The sequence below is a fragment of the Marmota flaviventris genome, chromosome 16 (assembly GCF_047511675.1).
Source record: "Marmota flaviventris isolate mMarFla1 chromosome 16, mMarFla1.hap1, whole genome shotgun sequence".
Taxonomy (NCBI): domain Eukaryota; kingdom Metazoa; phylum Chordata; class Mammalia; order Rodentia; family Sciuridae; genus Marmota; species Marmota flaviventris.
This window is the reverse complement of record NC_092513.1, coordinates 62,891,408-62,915,969: the sequence shown is the minus strand read 5'-3', so window position 1 is coordinate 62,915,969 and position 24,562 is coordinate 62,891,408. Positions and strand designations below refer to the sequence as shown.

Sequence of the window (24,562 nt, the reverse complement as noted above, 5' to 3'; positions counted from 1 at the left end):
AACCCCCTTAAAAATGTCTTTAACTGTACTTTGATTTCTCTAGATTTAGAATTCTCTGCAGAAGAAGAAAAGGATACTGGAAATGTGAATGACAGTTCTCTACTAAAAACAAGAAGGAAGCATGACATGACCCTCATCCTCTTGTGGGTATCTTGCACATATAAGGAGATTGTGATGGGCTATACAATGATGACATCCCAATGAATTACACTCTCCAGTAAATACATCTTTAGGTGGTTTCCTAACAATGATTTCCAATTTGGCCCCATGGTTTGATTTGGTCAATGATCTATCATAGAGTGTAATATAAGAGAGGCTACAAAAGAGTTTACACATTGGGCTTGCTCTCTCAGAATACACCTATCATCCACTGAAGCTCAGTCTAGCCTAGTGAAGGATGAGTGAGCATAGGAAGCACAGGCATCAAACTTCCAGTACCCTTTTGAGAACCCTGATATGTGGGGGAAACCATTTTAAACATTCTTGGTTAAGTCAGTTCATCAGCTAAATGTAGCTCCCTGAATGGCAATACTAGCTGAATAAACCACAATCAAACCAGATGATCTCAAGTATTAAAATAGTAGTGTTTGAAGTGACTATGTTTTGAGATGGATTCTTGTTAAGCAATAGTTAACTGAACCACAATGGTGGTTTCTGTGTAGGTTTGCCTTCAGCACTGATAATTTGAATAGGATTTAAAATGAAGTCAATTTTGATATTTAAAACCTTTATAGTAGCTTGTATAAGCTCATGTTAGATTTTGCTCTACTTAAATGCCCCAGCTAAGATAAAATATGTTGGATTATTTTTATTGTCTTTTATTTCTAAATATTCAGTGTAGTTGTAAATTTGAAAGACCATTACTTTATCTTAAATTAACATTTCTGTGTTAGTGAATTGTTCTTTTTAGAAAATCTTCCAACTCTTTTACCCTGCTCTAGAATTGTTAGGGATCTCAGCATTGAGGCTGAGGGAAGGATGGAGAGCTCTTCTGCCTTCTCTGAGGCATCAAGACAAGCCCACTAAAGGAAGAAAAGCCACACACACCCAGTGTTGATAATTATGCCATGAATCTGGCTGCACTTGTACCAAAAGCTGCTTTCAAGTTTTTTACTTAGTGAGCTAAATGGTGATTTAAAAAAATAGAAACTCCTGTATAAGAAATACTATGCACTACATAATTTCTTACTCTATATAAGTATAGGATGTAACTAAGTGAGCTTACCTTAGTCCATATTTGATAGTACTCTCACAACATTTATATAGTGACTTTAGAAAATCACTTCTAAGGACTCTGAAAAGCAATCTCTCCTTCTTCATGTTCCACGAACTCCTGAAAAATCCTTTAAGTCCCTCATAATCATTGGCCTGCTTGAGTTTTCTCTATATGTGCCTGAGTTTTCTCCTAGATAATGTGTTGGGAGTTATACAGCATTTTAAAAAATTAATGTTTTTTGTAAATTTAACTAATCTGTGTACACACCATAGCAATTTTTCACTTCTAGCAGCTGCCCAGTTTATGCTTGTTAAGTGAACACAAGAATTATTTGGTCAATTCTGCTGCAATTTATTTTCACTGAGACTAAAGGCAAAGCAAATTAAATGAGTGCAAAGTCCAAGAAAATGAATCTGTCTTGCTGAAACACAGTGCTCACTGTGAGGAAACAAATACTTTAGATTTACTTTGAGTGAAACATCTTACAGCAAATATATAATAGAGAAAGGGGGTTGGAGGGAGAGAGATCCACAAATTAGAAGCACATAACTTGCCCAACCCTGCTTAGCATCAGGGTCTATTTCTAAGTGAGCTTCTGTAATAAGGAAGAAGACCTATAACATAAATATTTCTAATAGTAATATTTTAAAAATTATTTTTAGTTGTTGATAAACCTTTATTTATATACTGCACTAAGAATTGAACCCAGTGCCCCACACATGCTAGGCAAGCACTGAGCTACAACTCCAGCCCCATCTATTGGTAATATTGTGATTTGGATATGACGTGTCACCTGAAAACCTCATGTGTTAATTCAGAATTGTCTAGAAGTGAAATCATTAGATTATGAGAGCAGGAGCATAATCAATGAGTTGATCCATTTGATGGAATAATAATTTGATTTAATTACTGGGGTAACTATAGACAGGTCAACTGTGGCCCAAGGAAGTAGGTCACTGGTTACTGGGGGCATCCTTAGAGTTATATTTTGTCCATGGCTATTTGTTTTTTGTTTTCTATCCACTACCCTTTCTCTCTCTCTCTTTCATGGCTGCCATGAGCTGAGAAGTTTTTATCTGTTATGCTCCTCACCTTGGGTCCACAACAATAGAGTCACCTGACCAAGAATTGAACCCCTGTAACTATGATCCCCCAAACAAAAAAACTTTTCCTCCTGAAGTTGTTCTTGTCAGGTATTTGGATCACAGTGATAAAAATTGACTAACTCAAGCAATATGAGTCATTGCAATGAAAACATGACAGCACAGCTATTCACTGGTACATTCTAAAGCAACTGAAATTGCATCAAGATGCCCTCAGTTCCTTAGGTCATGGCACATCTCGTCAGGTGAGACCCAAGTGCCTTGATGTTAGAGGACCTTCCCCAGGTCATATGATCAGTGAGTTGCATAACAAGGTCTGGCACCCATATTTTTAACTTGTGATTATTCACAAGTTATTATTTTCTCTGTCTTGGCTAAAGATAGACATCTGGAATCTAAAATAGGCCTAATATAGCTTATTAACATGTGTATTTCATCTTTAAGGAATATGTAAGAGGAAGGGGACTGCAAAAAGGAAGATCATGAGTAACCATGACAAAATCTGTGACTGAGCAAACACAGTGGTATCCTTAAAATAAAGTCTGTGCAACTTTATGAAACTTCTCTTTCTGCACTTATAGTCTTCAAAGTCTATGTACCACACAGGTTATAGATAGTCATTGGGTCTGAGAATAGTACATGTGTTGGTTCTGACTTCACACATATCCTCTTCTTTAATGTGCTCTGGGTGTGTATCGCATGTCAGAGTTTCTTCAGTTAAGCTCTGATCAGGCTGGTTATAAACCAACTTGTCCAATTATTTTACATCCTTTATTAGATTAGAGAACTTTTAGATGTACAGAAGACATAAATTTTCTTCAGGTGAAACGGAGTGAGAGGTAATTATTACCCTTCATTAAAAAGCATGTCAAGCCCTCTTGCTCATGCAGCCGCCCTGCCTTGTGTTAATCTCTTCGCTATGGGTCTTGGAGGCAAGCATGTGGAGGCTCAGGTTTCTGCAGAGAACTGTGGGATTACCATTAAGTACACACTTAGGTTGAAATAGTCTGTGACACTCAAAACTGGTGACCTTTCAACCTATTCAGAAGGGTCTGCTTTGAAATTTCTTCTTTCAGATTTTTCGTTATGAAATACCATTAGGTCTTGGGACAGCTTGTGCTTACTTAGAATAGGAAAATTCATCACTAAAAAAACTGGGGGTGAGGAAGAAAAGAATGGTCAGAGAAAAATGACAATCACCATGTTTATAAAGGAAAGGAGTTAAGAAAAATACTTAATAACCTTAAATGATATTTAATTGATGGTGTTTTGATACTAAAAAACATGTCATAATGGGGTTTTGTTGAAAAATACACATAAAATAAAATGCTATTTTAATGATTTTAAGTATACAATTCTGTCACATTAATTGATTTCACAGTGCTGAACAATACTCAGTATTAACCATTCCCAATTTTTTTTTCATTGTTTAAGCAAAGATTCTATACCATTAAAAAAGTCATCCACATCCATCCCTCCTCTCCTTGAACTTCTGCCAATTTCTGTTGTAGTTTATGTATTTATGAAATTTTCTATTCTACATATCTCCTTTAAGTAGAATTGTTTAATACTTGTCTTTCTATGCATGGCTAGCACTTAACATTATGTTTTCAAGTTCACTAATGTTCTGCGTACATCCAAACTTCATTCCTTTTCAAAGCTGAATGATACATTACATGTATATAAAACATATTGCTTATTCATCCACCTATCTAAGGACATTTGGGTTATTTTCATCTTCTGGCTAATATGAATAATGCTATTATGAACACTGGTGTGTGAGAGTCACTGAGCTCAGTGTTCTTGGGTATATGCCTAGAAGTGGATTTGCTGGATAACATGATAATTTTATGCTTAATATTTGAAAAGCTGCCATACTGTTTTGCAGGGTAGTTACACAATTTCCATTTTCAACAGAAAACAACACGATCCCATTTTTCCATATTACCATGATTTAAAAAAAATATTTATTCTTAAGTTTTAGGTGGACACAATATCTTTATTTTACATTTATGTGGTGCTGAGACTTGAACCCAGTGCCTCGTGCATGCTTAGGCGAGCACTCTACCACTGAGCACAACCCAAGTCCTACCATGATTTTTAACTTTCCACATAGATTACAATAGCCATGTACCCTGAGGTTTTGATTTGCTTTACCCTAATGACTAATAACGTTTTCTTGTGTTTATTGGCAGTTGAACATCTTCTCTGGAAAAATTTTTGTTCAATTTATTTTTCAGACTAAGTTGCTTCTTTGATATTTAGTTGTAGCCATCATTTATCAAATATAAATTGCAAATATTTTCTTCCATTCTGTATATTATCTTCATTATTTATTTAATTCGATTTTAACAGATTTATTAAAGTACAATTACAATAAACTGTGCATACTGTACCTATTTAAAATACATAATTTTATTAATTTGTGTGGCCCAATGGGGCAGTGTACTGAGCCTTTACATTGTGGATGGAATGAAGGTAAATGGAATGGAGTTTTATACTAGTAAATCCTCTTTGGAGAGCCATGAGTAGGCAACAAATTTGGAAAGAGCTACATGAAAGGTATATAGTTGACTGTATATCATGAACCTACTCATATTCAGATATTTATCCCTGGAAATATGGAGACAAATGCTTTGATTAAGGTGTGCATCCTGGCCCCAATACAGGCAGTGGGCCTGGTACTGTGGTACATAGAAAGTTTATATCAAAGTGCTAAAGTAGGATGGAACACAGCTGAAGAGGTGGCTATGACCCACTGGCAGGTATACTCCTACCTCCAAATCATCTTTTCACCCAAGTACAGACAGGAACAGAAACAGTGAGCTTTGCAACCAGTATGGGACTGGTATATTGATTATACTGACACTTTGACAAACAGTAAATGACATAAATATGCCTTAGGAGCTGATGAATTTTTTCAAGATTTCTCTAGTAAGAGAGTTAATCAAACCACCACTTGCAAAGGTCTTGAGAAGTTGATGTAAAATATGGATATCCACACTGGCTTGACAGTGACTAGGATACCCATTTGTAGACCATGCTTTTCACGAGCATCCCTAAGTGTTAGGTAGAAGTCCAATAATGTAGCAGGGTTACAGGGTTTCTTTGAATTGCCTTTAATAAATAATTAATTTGTACAAAACAACCTGAGAATAAACAGGCAGAAATAAACAGAGCCAGTTAAGAAAGATATCAGGAAAAAAAAAATCAAGGGAACTAACTCCTGACAGGGTCTACTGGGATCATTGTAAGGCTGGGGTTAATGGTCATAGATTTCTCCATGTATTTCAGAAGGGAAATTTCATTAGTAGAGCAGGTGCACTAAGATAAATTTTGCCAGATTATCAGTTAATTAACTGATAATTAACATAGGATTGATTTGTAGATGAAGCCCCCCTACCCCATGGGATTGTTGCCTGTGACAGTTCCGGAAGTACCAATTAGGGTCAAAAAATTCCCCCACCCAAAATGAAGGGGAAGTTAAACATCTGATTGGTGAAGAGTGCAGAAAGTGGATCCAAGTTCTCATGGTAAACATAAGTTTGCCATTAAGTTCCTTGTGTCATTCTCTGCTCAGGGATGACCTACTAGTGCCCTGTTTGACACTTACTTTCATTTATAATCAAATTCTCTTTCTTGGCTTTTCATGTCTGACTCTAAATTATCTTTTGCCAGCACACAAGAATTAAGGTTTGGAGTTTTGGCCCCTCATTCACCTATGACACTAAGCACATGATGTGTCATAGCACTTTCATCTTTCATGTAACTCTCAGGGAGCAAGAAGAGTTGGTGGAGAGAGAGAAGGGCTAATTAAAGTAATAGATATGGACCATACTAGGCAAACCCACCTTGGCCATCTGGACTAGAGTCTTTGGAGACGTGTAAATAAATTTAAGAACTCAAAAGGCTGGTATGTCGCCCCCTTATGGACACCTGGGTGCTCTGGTTCCTGTCACAAGCTGTGCATGTCTAAGCTGTGCATCCTGATGTTATGCTGCCAGAGTGGATACCCAGGCAGAGCTGGTGTTTTACACACTGCATTCATTAAATCCAGGATAGAGGACAATTCAATTGGAGCTCAAGGGACTTGTTTACCTGGGGATGGGTTAGCAATTTCTTGCAAGAATGTCAAAAGCCACCAGCCTTCCTAACTTGATCCCTGTTGGTTCTGTTGGATTTTGGACTTGTGGTCACAATTTATTCCCTGAGTGGACTTGAAAAAATTTTAAAATACCATGGGGCACTACAGTTGATCTCCTGGTCTGGCATGCCATTCAATTTCAGATTTGGTAATCACTCACATACCCTGTTGGCCAACATTAGCTCCAGTTGCTGCTGCTATGATGTGTAACTGAGATGATACCACCAGAGCCATCTTTTTATTTTATTTATTCATTTATTTTTGGTACTGGGAATTAAACTCAGGGTCACTCAACCATTGAGCTACATCCCCAGCCCTATTGTGAATTGTATTTAGAGACAGTGTCTCACTGAGTTGCTTAGCACCTCACCTGTTGCTGAGGCTGGCTTTGAACTTGTGGTCCTCCTACCTCAGCCTCCTGAGCTGTTAGGATCACAGGTGTGCACCACTGTGCCAAGCCCATCAGTGCCATCTTGCTGGATGGCAGATTTACCTTTGCAAGTCCTTATTCAACATTTACTTTTTCATCTATATTTGCAGTCTTTCACTGTTCTTGCTTTCTTCTTTGGAACTTGTGCTGTTATCAAAACAAAGAGTTTTTGCTCCCCTGATGTCAAGCACCTCACATCCCACATGAAAACTCAAATTAAGGCCTTGTCTGATTCTGTTCCCTCTGTAAGAGAGATAATAAGTCATTTATTTGGTTCCTGGGACTCCTAGGGGGACAAAAACCAGGTTGTTACTATTTCAATATTTCTTCTGGTTCATTTTGTGCATGTGTTTCTACTGCTGCTATCAACTTTGCTTACAAGCTGGTCAGATGGCCTTGTAGCATGCTATTTACATAATGCTAAAACCTCTCAAAGGCTCAGGTGACATCACAAAAGAGAGGCACATGAGATTGTAAGAGCCAGTCATGAAAGGTGAAACATATACACTTAGCTTGACATGACTGCAGTCATCTTGAGTCCTAACTGCCATGATTCCCAGGATAGCCCTTGTTAGTTACTCCTGTAGAGGCTCCCAGCATAGTATAAGTAGCAAAACCATTAGAATGATACATAGAGCTTTACAACCAGACCTTTGCTCCAGGAATATGCCTGGCTCTGACAAACCTACATTTCTGCTAAAACATTCACTTTTGTACCAAACCCTACATACACCTCTACTTCACACCCAAATTGTGGGAATGCAACCAATCTTGCTGCCATCCAGGACCACAGTTTTGTCAGAAATTCCCAATAATATGCACTCTGCAATCCTGGATCAATCTATGTCTCTTTCTGATTTCATGCCACCTTGGTGCTAGTTCTCATACACTGGGTCTGGGTTGTTTTGAAATGATAGCTCATAAGACAGTAGGAAGCCTCACAATGAGGGTTAGAAATGCTCTATCTTGGACTAAAATTAAAAGACTTTCTGTATAAATTCACACATTTTTTTCATTAATGAAACACATTAAAAAAACTCATACATAAAGAAATATCTTAATTTTTTATAATTTAAAAATATTTGTGTAATTTATGTAAAGGTGGATCCTTCTCAGATTTGTTTATTTTAGTTTTCTTCTCTGTCTTGGCATAGTTTGTAGTTTAAATGTGATAAATCTACTCCAGTCACAGAATAAATAAACCCTATGAGTAGCCATTCTCTTTTCATAGCTAAAGCAAAATTTGCTCCCTGATTCTCCTTGTCTATAACTCCCACTCTGCCTGAGTTTTTTTATTGCTTTCTTAACTCATTGGAGAAGAATACAGAGAATTTCTGATTTTTGATGATTTGACTTACAATTTTCAACTTTGAATTGACTCCAAAGTGTACCCATACAACCATTCTGAGTTGTTTGTTTGTTTTTACATTCAGTATAGTATTCCATAAATTACATGAAATATTCAGCATCTTATTATGAAATAGGTTTTGTGTTAGTTGATTTTACTCAAGTGTAGGCTGATGTAAGTGTTCTAAGCACATTTAAGATAGGTGAAGCTAAGATGTAACATTTGGTAGATTAAGTGTATTAAATGTGTTTTCAACATGATATTTTCAACTTATGAAGTTTTATTTTGGTACAGTTCTACCATAAATCTAGGAGCTTCTTTATAAAGTTCTAGTATTTAAAAAGAAATGATTCGGAAAGAAATCATAGAGCTAGAGACTGCTTCCTCTGCTGTCACTCATCTCAAAGAAACTCTACACTGGGCTTCCCAGCTCCTTAACCAACCACTTCTGCTTCTTTTATATTATTGACAGTTATTGCTAACTGATTTTTAAATTTTAATTCTTCATTTGGAAATAAAAATTAATAAAAAATGAGAAATTATTTATTTACCAAAATAGCCAAAATTTAAAAATTAGCCAATATCCAGAAAAGGTGATGTGAATCTACTGTAGTTAACTGTGATAGAGCTATGGGTCAGTATTGTCACAATCAGAAAACACTGTCTTAACATGGCCATGGCTAAAAATTTCAAACCATTAATAAAGGAGCTTCACTGCTGGACATGTGGCTCAGGCAAACTGCTGCATTTAGTTATAGAAAAAATGCAAAACTACAACTGGGTCAATCAAGTAGGAAGTTACAACTCTGAAACATGCTAGATTATCATACTCAAAGTCCAACTAAGCACCATAAGAACAAATCATGTCAACACACTTTTAAGCTATGAGAAGCAGGTTTTAATAACATTGTACAGCATGGTAATCTTTATCTGAAGTTCAGAATGAGACAAAATAAAATACATTATTTATGAATACATTACATTTATTTTGGTAAAAGCATAAAGAAAATAGAATACTAAACAGATGTGATTTGTGGAGGGTTCCTTAGCCCCTCCAATGAAAGGGCAATATTCATTCCTTAGACATTTGGGGATATCTGTGGTTTATATTTTTTTTAATTATTCCATGCATCTTTCCACTTAAGACATACAAAATAACATGCATATTTTGTGTGTCTTAAATGGAAAGCCACAAAGCAGTGCAAACTGCACAGGAAATAAAATTAAACTTAACAACAAAAAAGGCCAACTGTGAGTCCTATCTCACAGAAAGCACTAAAAGACAACAAAAAGTGAATTCTACAACTTCTTTTGCTCTAGAGCCATATCTTCATTCCCATAACCTTTAGAATTCAAATGTGACATTAGGTTTTTAATCATTGTGTTGATATCTCCCTACTTTATTTTGTACAATAACTTGGGTTCTATCAAAAGCACTGTGATCATTCAAACTGGGGTCCTTACTCTTCTTCAGTATATGGTGCTTGCTTTTCTTGAGGTTCATCAATAAAATGAAGGTGTTGGACTAATGCAGTTTCTGTTTCACCTACTCTGCCTGTGGCAGCAGTACCTGGTCTCCACCCAAGGTATAGTCCAGGCCTTTGGGCTTGGGTGATGATGACTAGACAGAAAGCAGATCAGCCCAGACCTCATGGTGATGGGTGAACACTTATTAACACAAAGAAGAGGGAATATAAATGTATAGGAACGGAGGCCAGAGATTCTCCAGGGTAACGAGCCCTGACCTGTCCACATGACAGACAGAAATTTGCTTCTGGGGTTAAAAAGTGGAAAAAAATACTTGTAAATTTGAAACATACCTGGGGCGACTCATAGAAGAATTTGCTATCAGCTGTGTGCATGACTGGAATTGTGTCTAGTGTGGTGGTGAGCAACCCTGCAATGTCTTGGTCTCTGCGATCAGTGTTTATGGGTAACATACTAGATGAGGCAACTGAGAAGCAGTTAAAGGAATTTTCTCAGAGGTAGGTTCTGTTGTCAGTTTCCATCTAGTATGTGATAGAGAGATGGGAAAAACCCAAAGGTTATGGCTTCAGCACCCATCATTGAATCACCCTATGGAGACCCCTTTGATCCAGAAAATGCTCCCAAATCAAATACCAAAGCAGTTGCCAGTCTCCACCGAGAGCAGATGTTTGAGCTAATGAGGCAGATGAAGCTCTGTGTCCAGAATAATCACCAAGAAGTTCCAAACAGATTATTTCAAAATCCACAACAGGCTTATGCGCTGAAGGCACAAGTAGTGATGCGAATCATGGATCCTGCAATTGCTCTGAAAATTCTGCATTGCAAGGTATATGTCACACCACTGAGACTAGGCAAATCTCAGGCTTGTGTCCAGCCCTGGTGCTGGTCCTGACCCTGGGCTGTATCCAGGACCTAATGTTATACTCAATGAACAGTATCCTCCAGCTCCTTAGCCTCAATACATGGTTGGAAGACTCATTAAGGACATTCCTCCTCTGATGCAGACTCCTATCCAGAGTGGAATTCTAGCTCCAGGGCCAATACCAGCAGGAGTTCCTGGAACTGGTCCTGGTTCCTTCACTCCTGGAAAAGCAATGCAGGCACAAGGAATACCAGGAGTTATCCCAGTGCTCTTAGAACAGGGACAAGTACAGATGTCAGATCCTAGAGCTTCTGTGCCTCAGGGACCCATGACTTGTGGAAGCCTACCTCCTCAAGGACTGTCAGGAGGTGCTCCAAATGACCCACATGGAGGGACTCTGCATTTAATTACTGGAGAAGTAGAACCTAGGGGTTATCTGAGTCCATCTCATCAGGGTCCCCACATGCACAATTACTCTGGTCATGACACCTGTGGTCCTTCCTCTCATGATATGAGAGAAGGGCCATTATCAGATCCCAGATTACTAATTGGAGAGCCTACAGGACCCATGATAGATTGAAGGGGTCTATCTATGGATAGTAGAGGAGGCAGAGGTTCTCAAGGGATGAGGCTTGAGCCATGGAAACAGAGGTCTTAGATATAAGAGTAATGGAAATAAGAGCAGTGGAAAGCTGGCCATGGAAGCCAGAGGGCTGGAAGCAAGAGGATTAGAGATGAGACGCCCTGGGCCTAATTCAAGAGGCCCCAGGACTGGTGGAAACCAGGGTCCTTGTCCTATTAATATAGGGATCCTGATGGACTCAGACAGGTCCCAAGCATTTTAGGAGTAGGACATCCTGGAGGTGGCATGCACAGGGGCAGGCATACAAGGGGGAAAAATGCAGGGAGCAGGTATGCAGGGGGCAAGCAAGCAAGGTGGAGGCCAGCCAAGAAGTTTTAGTTCTGAGTAGAGCCAGGTAACTCCAGAGGATCAATACAAAGCTACTTTGATCATGCAGCTTCTTCAGCTGACTGCAGATCATATTGCCATACTGCCACCTGAGCAAAAGCAGAATATCCTGATTTTAAAGGAGCAAATCCAGAAATCCATTGGAGCTATCTTTTCTCCAGTGCATGTTTTTCTTCAGGGCATGTTTTTGGCAACTTTGTCTAATATAAGGTAGTTGTAATTTTTTGGGTTAGTCTCTGTGTCCGCTATTCTGTACCATTGGTCTACCAGTCTGCCTTCAACAAATGGTGCTGGGAAAACTGGAACTCCATATGCAACAAAATGAAATTAAACCCCTATCTCTCACCATGCACAAAACTTAACTCAAAATGGATCAAGGACCTAGGAATTAAACTGGGAACTCTCCGTCCAATAGAATAAAAAGTAGGTCCTAATCTTCATCATGTGGGATTAGGCCCCAATTTCCTTAATAAGACTCCTATAGCACAGGATTAAAACCAAGAATCAATAAATGGGGTGGAATCAAACTAAAAAGTTTCTTTTCAGCAAAAGAAACAATCTGTAATTGAGCAAGGAGCTTACATTCTGGGAGCAAATTTTTACCCCTCACATATCAGATAGAGCACTAATCTCTAGGATATATAAAGAACTCAAAAAGCTAAGCACCAGGGCTGGGGTTGTGGCTCAGTGGTAGTGCGCTCACCTCGCATATGCAAGACCCTGGGTTCGATCCTCGGCACCACATAAAAATAAATGAATAAAATAAAGGTATTGTGTCCAGCTACAACTAAAAAAAGCTAAGCACCAAAAAAACACAAATAATCCAATCAACAAATGGGCCAAGGACTTGAACAGACACTTCTCAGAAGAGGATATACAATCAATCAACAAATATATGAAAAAATGCTCAGCATCTCTAGCAATCAGAGAAATGCAAATCAAAACTACTCTAAGATAACATCTCACTGTCAGTATGGCAGCTATTATGAAGACAAATAGCAATAAGTGTTGGATAGGATGTGGGGGAAAATGTATACTCATACATTGCTGGTGGGATTGCAAATTGGTGCAGCCAATATAGAAAGCAGTGTGGAGATTCCTTGGAAATCTGGGAATGCAACCACCATTTGACCCAGCTATCCCTCTCCTCGAACTATACCCAAAGGACTTAAAAACAGCATGCTACAGGGACACAGTCACATCAGTGTTTACAGCAGCACAATTCACAATAGCTAAACTGTGGAGCCAAAGTAGAGGCCCTCAGCAGATGAATGGATTAAAAAAATGTGGCATCTATACATTATGGAATTTTACTCAGCAATCAAAGAGAATAAAATCATGGCATTTGCGGGTAAATGCATGGCATTGGAGAAGATAATGCTAAGTGAGTTAGCCAAACACCCAAAACAAATGCCAAATGTTTACTCTGATATAGGGAGGCTTACTTATAGTGGGGTTAGGATGAGGAGCATGGGAGGATTAGATGAATTCTATATAGGGAAGAAGGGTGGGAGAGAAAGGGAGGGGGCAAGAATTAGCAAGGATTGTGGAATGTGATGGACATCATTATCCAAAGTACATGTATGAAGACATAAATTGGGTGTCTACATACTTTATATACAACCAGAGATATGAAAAATTGTAGTATATATGTGTAATAAGAACTGTAATGCAAAAAAGTACATGTATAAAGACATGAATTGGCATGAACATACTAAATATACAAAGATATGAAAAATTGTGCTCTATATGTGTAATAAGAATTGTAATCCATTCTGCTGTCATGTATTTTTTTAAAAAATAAAATCAATGAAAAAAGAAACCCTTTGGAGCAAATTGAAAGATTCTCAAAAAATACTTGGCTGCAGTTTCATAAAGTTTATTCTGTAGCATAGAAAATGAGTGTAAGAAGTTGACTTCTGCATCCCTACACTTTAATGATTAGAGTTTCCCTCCTAGAACTTAATCACATTTCTTGTTGTCTTTGTGTTTTCAATTTTAATTGAGGGTAGGGGGTAAAGAGAGTGGATCTGTTCACTTTAAGTCCCTGTAAATATACAAAAATAACTCTGAAAATGATTATATCAAATAAGATTACAAAGAGTGTGCAGCAATATTACAGTCTCTATAATACGCTAACTACATTTTTAAAATATTGAGTAAAAGAATGTGAAAACTGCACATAAAAACTGAAAGGCAGGCTGGAGTTGTGGCTCAGTTGTAGAGCATTCAGTGTGAGGCACTGGGTTTGATCCTCAGTGCCACATAAAATAAATAAATAAAATAAAGGTATTGTATTGTGTTCATCTACAACTAATTTTTTTTAAATACTAAAAGGTGCCCTGTAAATTTTAAGGTATTAAGATAGTTTTAAGATTTTGAGTTGTGTAACACATTTACCTCAAAATTATAAGAAATATATTTTTGATAAACCACTCAAAATACAAAATTCTATTTTGGAGGCAATAAAGTTTTGTTTTAAACATTGTTTTAGTTTAGGAATTATTTTGAAATGTTAGAGCTAACAGGATGAGTTTAAATATGTGGTTTTAGAGGGTTTTTTTTCCCCCTAGAGCTATGTTATTGAAAAATCAAGGAATCCATCTGTTTTAATGTTGCTTTATTTATACTTCTCTTGAGAGAGAAGCAGTATTCTGCCTGGGCCTTGTCTGTGATGATTTAAAGGGATAATTCTATGATAAACCCGGTTACTTAAGTCTTCTCTGATGAGATCCAGTAATTTCTCAGTATCTGTCTATTTCTTAAGAGTCTTTAAACCCCAAATCTGAATCTGAGTAATTCTCACATCCTTCCCCCAAATCAGTATCAAAGGACCATTTGGTCTGAATGAGGACATGCAGCATTGAGCTTTTCAAAAGAGTGGAAGGTTTCTTTCAGGAAAGCTCCCAGTTTCCTGGTAACTAGCTTCTATATATAAATAGTATCCATTTGGTCAATAATAATCAGGAGTTAAAAATCTTAGTCTCAACATCAGCATGACTTTTTTTCTTGTTTCATAATCTGCTTTTTCTGTTTCCATTGTATCATATAATTGAGGCAAAGATAGGTAGAGACGTTACAGACTGAATACTTTTGCTCAGTTGACTTATGACTCACTCTATTTTTGACATTAGTCATTTAATTCTAACATACTTATCCATAAAATATACTTAAAATCAATAGGAAGGTGGAACTTAACACGTTTCCTTAGAGGTACCACTTAATTTATTTTAAGGATGTGAACACATAAACGTTTTATCAAAGTTTAAGTAATAATTAACAGAAGAATAAACACCCAGATAACCTGGTGATTTTCCTCTGGACCAAGAAAACCAGTATCTAGTTATAGAAGGGAAAACATATCTTTTAATACAAGGACAATGTTGAGACTTAGAAATGAAGTTACTTTTCCTTTTGCTAGGCTTTTACATTTTAAATGGGTAATTCATTCTCATTTTACAAAGTTTTCATTCCTATGCTGCTGTTAGCTATTTGCTTTGTTCTTTGTTGTAGTGGTTTGTACTGCTAAGTTTCTTGTGGTTTAGTGTTTCTCCTATATTAGAGGTAATAATTCACCTGTGTATGTGTGAAAGTTCTACTTAGTATTCATTTAGAGTTAGCTTGGTTACTTTGAAATTGTAGTTTCTTTATCCTAAAGCTTTCACTGAATGAAGGGCTCAAGTTGTAAAAACTATTAAATGTGATAATGTTTATTTTAGTAAAATCTCTGCATTGTTCAATGAAAATGAAATGAAATATTGTACAATTAAAGCTGGAAAAATAAATTTATACCTGGATTTTTAGAAAAGTAATTATTATTTCCATGTTCAGAATATTTTATTTGCTTAATTATAAATATTGATATAAAATGACTATTTTCTATTTTTAGCAGAAAACATTAATCGAAAAATGACTATGCATCTTTTTGTAAGAAAAACAAAAAAAAATCTCTATACTGGACACACACATTAGAATTGACATCCTTCTTCTGACATGCTTTATAAAGAAGACAGTGTTCAGGGAGATTACTCCTTTCCATCAGTGACTGATCTCAGAAGCCAAGTTCTATGACTCTTGGTCTATGTGTTTCCTCTTCCTTGTTGTTTTAAATCTAAAACATGTTGAAGCTGTGCTGATAAAGTACAGAATGTGTGATTCCATCTTTTTTTGTGATAAATGTTGATGCAATAAATGCTTCACTTGGGAATGCTCACTCCACAGCCCAGATTGCAGTACCTGCATTGTCTATTCAGGAAAATAAACTGAGGACCTTACTCAATCACTAGATTGTAGAAACACAAGTCTCAGGTTGGAGAACATTTCCTGAAATAATGCTTACACTGATTTGGCATTATCTTCTCTTATTGATCCGTTTCCAGTAGGAATCATAAGCTAATTACTTCTATTGCCCCATCCTGACAGGGACTATCAGTTATTGCATTATCTTTTAAAAATTTATTTATTTATTGTTATTCTTTTTAGTTATACATGACCGTAGAGTACAATTTGACATATTTATACAAACATGGTGCACATCTTACTCTAATTAGGATCCCAGTCTTGTGATTGTATATAATGTAGAGATTCACCGTGGTGTATTCATATATGAACATAGAAAACTTATGTAGAATCATTCCACTGTCTTTCCTATTGCTGTTTCCCCTCTCTTCCCTTCCTTCCCCTTGGTCTAATTCACTGAACTATTACCTCGCACCCTTGTGTGTTAGCATCCACATATGGGAGTCATTAGTGCCTTTAAATCTAATCAGATTAGAGAAGCAATTCCAGCAACCCCAGAATCCACTCAAGAAACTCTTACTTAACATTTTGCTCTTTTAGAGCTATTCTTATTAGCAAAGTAGTAGGTGCTGTTCAAAACTGTAAATGCTACACCTTCATGTGACTGTTGGCACAGTGGGTTTGCCTATGCCAACATTACCACAAACGTGAGTTGTGTTGCTCTGTGATGTTACTAGGTCATAGGAACTTTTCAGCTTCATTATAATCATGTGAAGTCACCTTCATATATGTGGTCTGTGGTTGTCAGATATGTCCTAAGGTTGTGCATAACCATATATGAATTGGCATGATCATGGGGTCCCTAACTTCATTCAGAGGTGGAGGCCAGTGCATTTCCACATCATAGCATCTTTCTGGGTAATTTCCTGCTTCTCTTTTCATAGGGAACACAGACATGGTGGTCACCAAATTCCTGTACTGCACACTTGTAATAGAGCAGTTACCAATAAACATATAGTTTATTAATGTTTTCCCTTTTGTAAATAATATATATATATATATATTTTATATGTATATACTTAATTTTTATTAATTTATCTACTTCAATTCTTTTTATTACATAATTTAAAAAATTGTTTGTTTTATTTAAAATTTTTCATTTATTTACAAGAAACTTAATTGTGTGCTTTTTAGGTGTTTAAATAATAGTGCAGTATTATTTAGGTCTGTCTGGTTTTGATTGCTCATATTTATCAATAGGGTTTTCAACCTAACTCATTTTGTACATGTAATTCATTTTCATTAATTTCCCAACTACTTCCAAATTTTCTTTTGATTTCATCTTTAAAACAAGTTGCTTAAAAGGATATATTCATTTTGCTTTCCATTTTGTAATTGTAGGTATTTTTTCTCATTTTTGTCTATTTCTCCATCAGAATCAGGAATTATGACCTATAAGGAACTCATAAATATTTTTCGTGGTGGTCTAATTAAGGTGTGGTAACTTTTTAAAATGTTTTTTATTAGTGCACTATAATTATACATAATATATCATTTTGATATATTCATATATTCATGTAATGCAAGTTTCTCCATTTCAGGCTCCACTACTTCCATTTTCCTTGCTTCTTCCCTTTTTCTGTTCCTCTTTCTCTACTGTTTGTCTTTCTATTTATTTATTGTTTTTTAATTAGTGTTATATATATATATATATGTATATATATATATATGTGTGTATATATATATATATGTGTAAAACAATGTTATATATATTAATTATATATATATGTATATATATAAAGTGGAATTCACTGTGTTATATTCATATATAAATTACATATATATAATTTCATTGCATAGTTTCTTCCCTCTACCAGTCCCTCCTCCCTCTCCTTTAATCCCTTTCCTCTACTCCACTGATTTTCTTTCTATTTTCATGGGATCCATACCCTTTTCTTCCCCTTATCTCACTCTTCTCTTCCACTTGTGAGAAAACATTCCACCCTTGACTTTCTGCATCTGGCTTATTTCACTTGGCATGATGTTTTCCAATTCCATCAATATGCCAACAAATGACATAGTTTTACTCTTCCTTATTACTGAGTAAAACTCTATATTTTGTGTGTGTGTGTGTGTATATATATATATATATATATATATATATATATATATATTGCTTTCTTTATCCATTTATTGATGGGCATCTAGGCTGGTTCCATAATTTGGCTCTTGCAAATTGTGTTGCTATAAACATTAATATGCTATGGTATCCTGACTTTAGTTCTTTTGGATAAATAACAAGGAGTGAGATATCTGCATCAGGTGGTGGTTCCATTTCTAGAATTTTCAGGAATCTCTTTACTGTTTTCCAGAGTGATTGTATTGATTTGCAGTACATCTACAATGAATGAGTGTAACTTTTTCCCACACCATCACCAGCATTTATTATTATTTGTATTCTTGATGATTGTCATTCTAACTAGAGTGAGATGAAATCTCAATGTAGCTTTGATTTGCATTTCCATGATTTCTAAAAATGTTGAATATTTTTTCATATATTTGTTGATCTTTTGTATAATGCATGGTAATTTTTATATTTGTTCCAATTGTATACATTATCATTGCTGTACTTATAAATTTAATCATTAATAAGAATACATGGTATATCTTCCTCATCTCTTGAAAGATTAACATTTGTGCATCTACATATTTGGAGACTTTATTTACTTGAAAGTGATGTTACATGTGTAAGCATATATATATATGTAGGCATAAATATATCTTCCTTATAGAAGTATTTTTCCATTATTTTATTTTCAATGTTTTTATGTCATTATTTGGAATGAGTTTTATGTAAATATCATTTAGACTTGTATCTCTCCCATTTCATAAATCTGCCATTCAATAAGAGATTAATTAAATCCTACCCCTTTGCATGTTTGTCTTAAAAATCTGGAGCTCTTTCTGCCACTGTGTTTTCAATTTGCCATGCTTTCAAAGTAATTATAAATATATGTGTGCATATTTGTACACACACATATATGCTACATGTGCTCATAAATATATAATTTATAACCAATTGAATGTGGATATAATTTAATTTCCTGACATTTTCTCAAGTCTCAAGAGTTATTTAATTCTCCTTTTTTTTTTTATTCCTGTAGAGGTTTGAAACTTACACATCCCATATCTGTTCTTTGGGGGATTGCTACTACATAGGAATTTAATTTACTTTGTGCTTCTGTCTTTACCCAGGATTGATGGATCCTCCACCCAGTCAGAACTAGAACCTCCATACATGTTGCTTTCTTTATCAGCCTACAGACACAGACTCCTACAAAACTGATACTCAGGTTGTCACTTTGAACTTAGTTGTAGACATTAAATGGTTATCGATATTTTCACTCAATCTTGTGTTTTGCTCCACTGGCCACAGTGCTGCCTTGGGGGAGTCTGCCTGGGTGGTGGCTTGGATGATCCAGAGCAAAAAATATGGAACCAATGAGCTTACAAATGTCACTTTTTTAGGAAATTAACATTTTCAAGGTTTTATATGGCTGTATACGCTATAGACAGAAGGCAGTAGGAATCGTCATAGAGACAAAAAACTAATTAGGCCTACCTTTAAATAATCTTCATGTAACATAATACTTTCCAGTAGGGATCTTAGAGCTCATGAAAGTATGACACAGGAAAATATGGCATTTGTCCTATGAGCTCCCAGGAGGAAATTTCAGCATAGCAACAGACTCCACTGTAGGTTCCTGTAGTAAGCACCCTATTAGAAGTCTCTCCAAAGGGGCTGCTGCTTTCCTTCTGTGTCCTTACCCAGGAAAGATTTTTTCATCTAACCATGACTTTGATGTGATTGCCTTAGTGCTGTTTGGTGTAACTCTTCTATAGAAAATCCCCCAAATCTTTGATACTTGTGTCCTCTATAGAACACACAGATTTAAATGCTATTTGTTCTTGACTTAGTTGTATATTGGATATGCTTGAGAACTTTTAATGGTCCTCACCAGCAATTGAGAGTCTAATTTAATTGGTCCAGGATAGGCTGCATAGCAGGCCTTTTGAAAGCTCTCAGGTGATACTATAGTATTGAGAACAGGGAGGCACAAACTGTCTATTGATAGGTAAAATTTACTTCTCAACTATTTATGCATTCATTGATAACAAGGACTAATGCATAAGTCTAATTGTGGGTTTTAACCTATCTTGTATCCTGGCTTTCTTGGGCAGGTTCCTGGTGTGACCCTAGGCTGAGATCTGCTGCCCATACTCCTGTACCTGAGTTCTTAACCTGAGATCCTGAGCTCAGGATCTTTTTTTTTAATTGGTTGTTCAAAACATTACAAAGCTCATGACATATCATCTTTCATACATTTGATTCAAATGGGTTATGAACTCCCATTTTTACCCCAAATACAAATTGCAGAATCACATCAGTTACACATTCACATTTTTACATAATGCCACATTAGTGACTGTTGTATTCTGTTACCTTTCCTATCCCCTACTATCTCCCATCCCCTCCCCTCCCATTTTCCCTCTCTACCTTATCTGCTGTTGTTCAATTCTCTCCCTTGTTTACCCCCCCCCCCTTTCCCCTCACAACCTCTTATATGTAATTTTGTGTAACATTGAGGGTCTCCTTCCATTTCTTTACAATTTCACTGCTCTCTCCCTTTCCCTCCCCCCACTCGTCTCTGTTTAATGTTAATCTTTTCCTCATGTTCTTCCTCCCTGCTCTCTTTAGTTGCTCTCCTTATATCAAAGAAGACATTTGGCATTTGTTTTTTAAGGATTGGCTAGCTTCACTTAGCATAATCTGCTCTAATGCCATCCATTTCCCTGCAAATTCCATGATTTTGTCATTTTTTAGTGCTGCGTAATACTCCATTGTGTATAAATGCCACATTTTTTTTATCCATTCATCTATTGAAGGGCATCTGGGTTGGTTCCACAATCTAGCTATTGTGAATTGTGCTGCTATGATCATTCATGTGGCAGTATCCCTATAGTACGCTCTTTTAAGGTCCTCAGGGAATAGTCCGAGAAGGGCAATAGCTGGGTCAAATGGTGGTTCCATTCCCAGCTTTCCTAGGAATCTCCATACTGCTTTCCAAATTGGCCGCACCAATTTGCAGTCCCACCAGAAATGTACAAGTGTACCCTTTTCCCCCATTCCTCACCAGCACTTATTGTTGTTTGACTTCATAATGGCTGCCAATCTTACTGGAGTGAGATGGTATCTTAGGGTGGTTTTGATTTGCATTTCTCTGACTGCTAGAGATGGTGAGCATTTTTTCATGTACTTGTTGATTGATTGTATGTCCTCCTCTGAGAAGTGTCTGTTCAGGTCCTTGGCCCATTTGTTGATTGGGTTATTTGTTATCTTATTGTTTAATTTTTTGAATTCTTTGTATATTCTGGATATTAGGGCTCTATCTGAAGTGCGAGGGGTAAAAATTTGTTCCCAGGATGTAGGCTCCCTATTTATCTCTTTTATTGTTTCTCTTGCTGAGAAAAAACTTTTTATTTTAAGTAAGTCCCATTTGCTTATTCTTGTTATTAACTCTTGGGCTATGGGCGTCTTATTAAGGAATTTGGAGCCCGACGCCACAATATGTAGATCGGAGCCAACTTTTTCTTCTATCAGGCACAGAGTCTCTGATTTGATATCAAGCTCCTTGATCCATTTTGAGTTAACTTTTGTGCATGGCGAGAGAAAAGGGTTCAGCTTCATTTTGTTGCATATGGATTTCCAGTTTTCCCAGCACCATTTGTTGAAGATGCTATCCTTCCTCCATTGCATCCTTTTAGCCCCTTTATCAAATATAAGAAAGTTGTAATTTTGTGGATTGGTCTCTGTGTCCTCTATTCTGTACCATTGGTCCACTGCCTGTTTTGGTACCAGTACCATGCTGTTTTTGTTACTATTGTTCTGTAGTACAGTTTGAAATCTGGTATCGCTATACCTCCAGATTCACACTTCCTGCTTAGAATTTCTTTTGCTATTCTGGGTCTTTTGTTTTTCCATATGAATTTCATGATTGCTTTATCTGTTTCTACAAGAAATGCCATTGGGAATTTAATTGGCATCACATTAAACCTGTAGAGAACTTTGGGTAATATCGCCATTTTGATGATGTTAGTTCTGCCTATCCATGAACAGGGTATATTTTTCCATCTGCTGAGATCTTCTTCTATCTCTCTCTTTAGGGTTCTGTAGTTTTCATTGTATAAATCTTTCACCTCTTTTGTTAGGTTGATTCCAAGTATTTTATTTTATTTTATTTTTTTGAGGATATTGTGAATGGAGTGGTTTTCCTCATTTCCATTTCAGAAGTTTTGTTGCTGATATACAGGAATGCATTTGATTTATGGGTGTTGATTTTATATCCTGCCACTTTGCTGAATTCATTTATTAACTCTAGCAGTTTCTTTGTAGACCCTTTTGGGTCTGTTAGATATATTATCATATCATCTGCAAATAGTGATAATTTAAATTCTTCTTTTCCTATTTTTATGCCTTTAATTTCTTTTGTCTGTGTAATTGCTCTGGCTAGTATTTCAAGAACTAAATTGAATAGAAGTGGTGAGAGAGGGCATCCCTGTCTTGTTCCAGATTTTAGAGGGAATGCCTTCAGTTTTTCTCCATATAGAATGATGCTAGCCTGAGGCTTAGCATATATAGCTTTTACAATGTTGAGGTAAGTTCCTGTTATCCCTAGTTTTTCTAGTGTTTTGAACATAATTGGATCCTGTACTTTGTCGAATGCTTTTTCTGCATCTATCGAGATGATCATATGGTTCTTATCTTTAAGTCTATCGATGTGGTGAATAACATTTATTGATTTCCATATATTGAACCAGCCTTGCATCCCAGGGATGAATCCTACTTGATCATGGTGCACAATATTTTTGATATGCTTTTGTATTCGATTCACCAGGATTTTATTGAGAATTTTTGCATCTAAGTTCATTGGAGATATTGGTCTGTAGTTTTCTTTCTTTGAAGTGTCTTAGTCTGGTTTCGGGATCAGGGTGATGTTGGCCTCATAGAATGAATTTGGAAGAGCTCCTTCTTTTTCTATTTCTTGAAATCGCTTGAAAAGTATTGGTATTAATTCTTCTTTGAAGGTTTTGTAAAACTCCACTGTATACCCATCCGGTCCAGGGATTTTCTTGGTTGGTAGTCTTTTGATGGCTTCTTCTATTTCTTCCTTTGTTATTGGTCTGTTTAAATTGTGTGTGTCTTCCTGACTCAATCTGGGCAGATCATATGACTTAAGAAATTTATCAATATCTTAACTATCTTCTATTTTATTGGAATATAGGGTTTCAAAATACTTTCTAATTATCTTCTGTATTTCTGTGGTGTCCGTTGTGATATTGCCTTTTTCATCCCATATGTTAGTAATTTGAATTCTCTCTCTTCTTCTCTTCATTAGCGTGGCTAAGGGTATGTCGATCTTATTTATTTTTTCGAAGAACCAACTTTTAGTTTTATCAATTTTTTTCAATGTTTTTTTTTGTTTCAATTTCGTTTATTTCCACTCTGATTTTAATAATTTCTTGTCTTCTTCTACATTTGCTGTTGTTTTCTCTTCTTTTTCTAGGGTTTTGAGATGAAGTGTGAGTTCATTTATTTGTTGTTTTTTTCTTTTTTTGAGGAATGAACTCCAGGAAATGAATTTCCCTCTTTAAACTGCTTTCATTGTGTCCCATAGGTTCCGATATGTTGTGTCTGTATTGTCATTTATCTCTAAGAATTTTTTGATTTCCTCCTTTATGTCTTCTGTAACCCCTTGATCATTCAGTAATGTATTGTTCATTTTCCAGGTGATGCAGGATTTTTCTTTCCTTTTTTTATCACTGATTTCCAGTTTCATTCCATTTTGATCAGATGAGGTGCATGGTATTATCTCCACACCTTTATATTTACTAAAAGTTGCACTATGGCATAGTATATGGTCTATCTTTGAGTAAGATCCATGTGCTGCCGAGAAGAACGTGTATCCACTTGATGATGGTTGATATATTCTATATATGTCGGTTAAGTCTAGGTTATTGATTGTGTTATTGAGTTCTATAGTTTCTTTATTCAGCTTTTGTCTGGAGGATCTGTCTAATGGAGAGAGTGGTGTGTTGAAGTCACCCATAATTATTGTGTTGTGGTCTATTTGACTCTTGAACTTGAGGAGAGTTTGTTTTCTGTACATTGCAGCACCATTATTTGGTGCATAAATATTGATAATTGTTATGTCTTGTTGGTGGATGGTTCCTTTTAACAGTATATAGTGTCCTTCTTTATCACTTTTTGATTAACTTAGGTTTGAAGTTGATTTTATTCGATATGAGTATGGCCACTCCTGCTTGCTTCCGAGGGCCATGTGAGTGGTATGACTTTTCCCAACCTTTCACCTTCAGCCTGTGTATGTCTTTCCTATCATATGAGTCTCCTGAAGGCAGCATATTGTTGGATCTGCTTTTTTAATCCAGGTTACTAGCCTATGTCTCTTGATTGGTGAATTTAAGCCATTAACATTTAAGGTTACTGTTGAAATATGGATTGTACTTCCAGTCATGTTTATTTATTTATTTATTTTAGTTTGGCTAGTTTTTCCTCTTTGGTTATTTTTCTCCCCCTTTACTGAGATACCTCCCACTGTTAGTTTTGGGTGCTATTTTTCAATTCCTCTTCTTGTAGTATTTTGCTCAAAATGCCTTGCAGTGCTGGTTTTCTGGCTGCAAAT

At 36.2% G+C, this 24,562-nt stretch overlaps 1 pseudogene; it reads left to right on the top strand.

Moving 5' to 3' along the window:
- Window positions 1–10,101: 10,101 nt before the first annotated feature.
- Window positions 10,102–11,775, top strand: LOC114106279 (cleavage stimulation factor subunit 2 tau variant-like; annotated as a pseudogene).
- The last annotated feature ends 12,787 nt before the right edge of the window (window positions 11,776–24,562 follow it).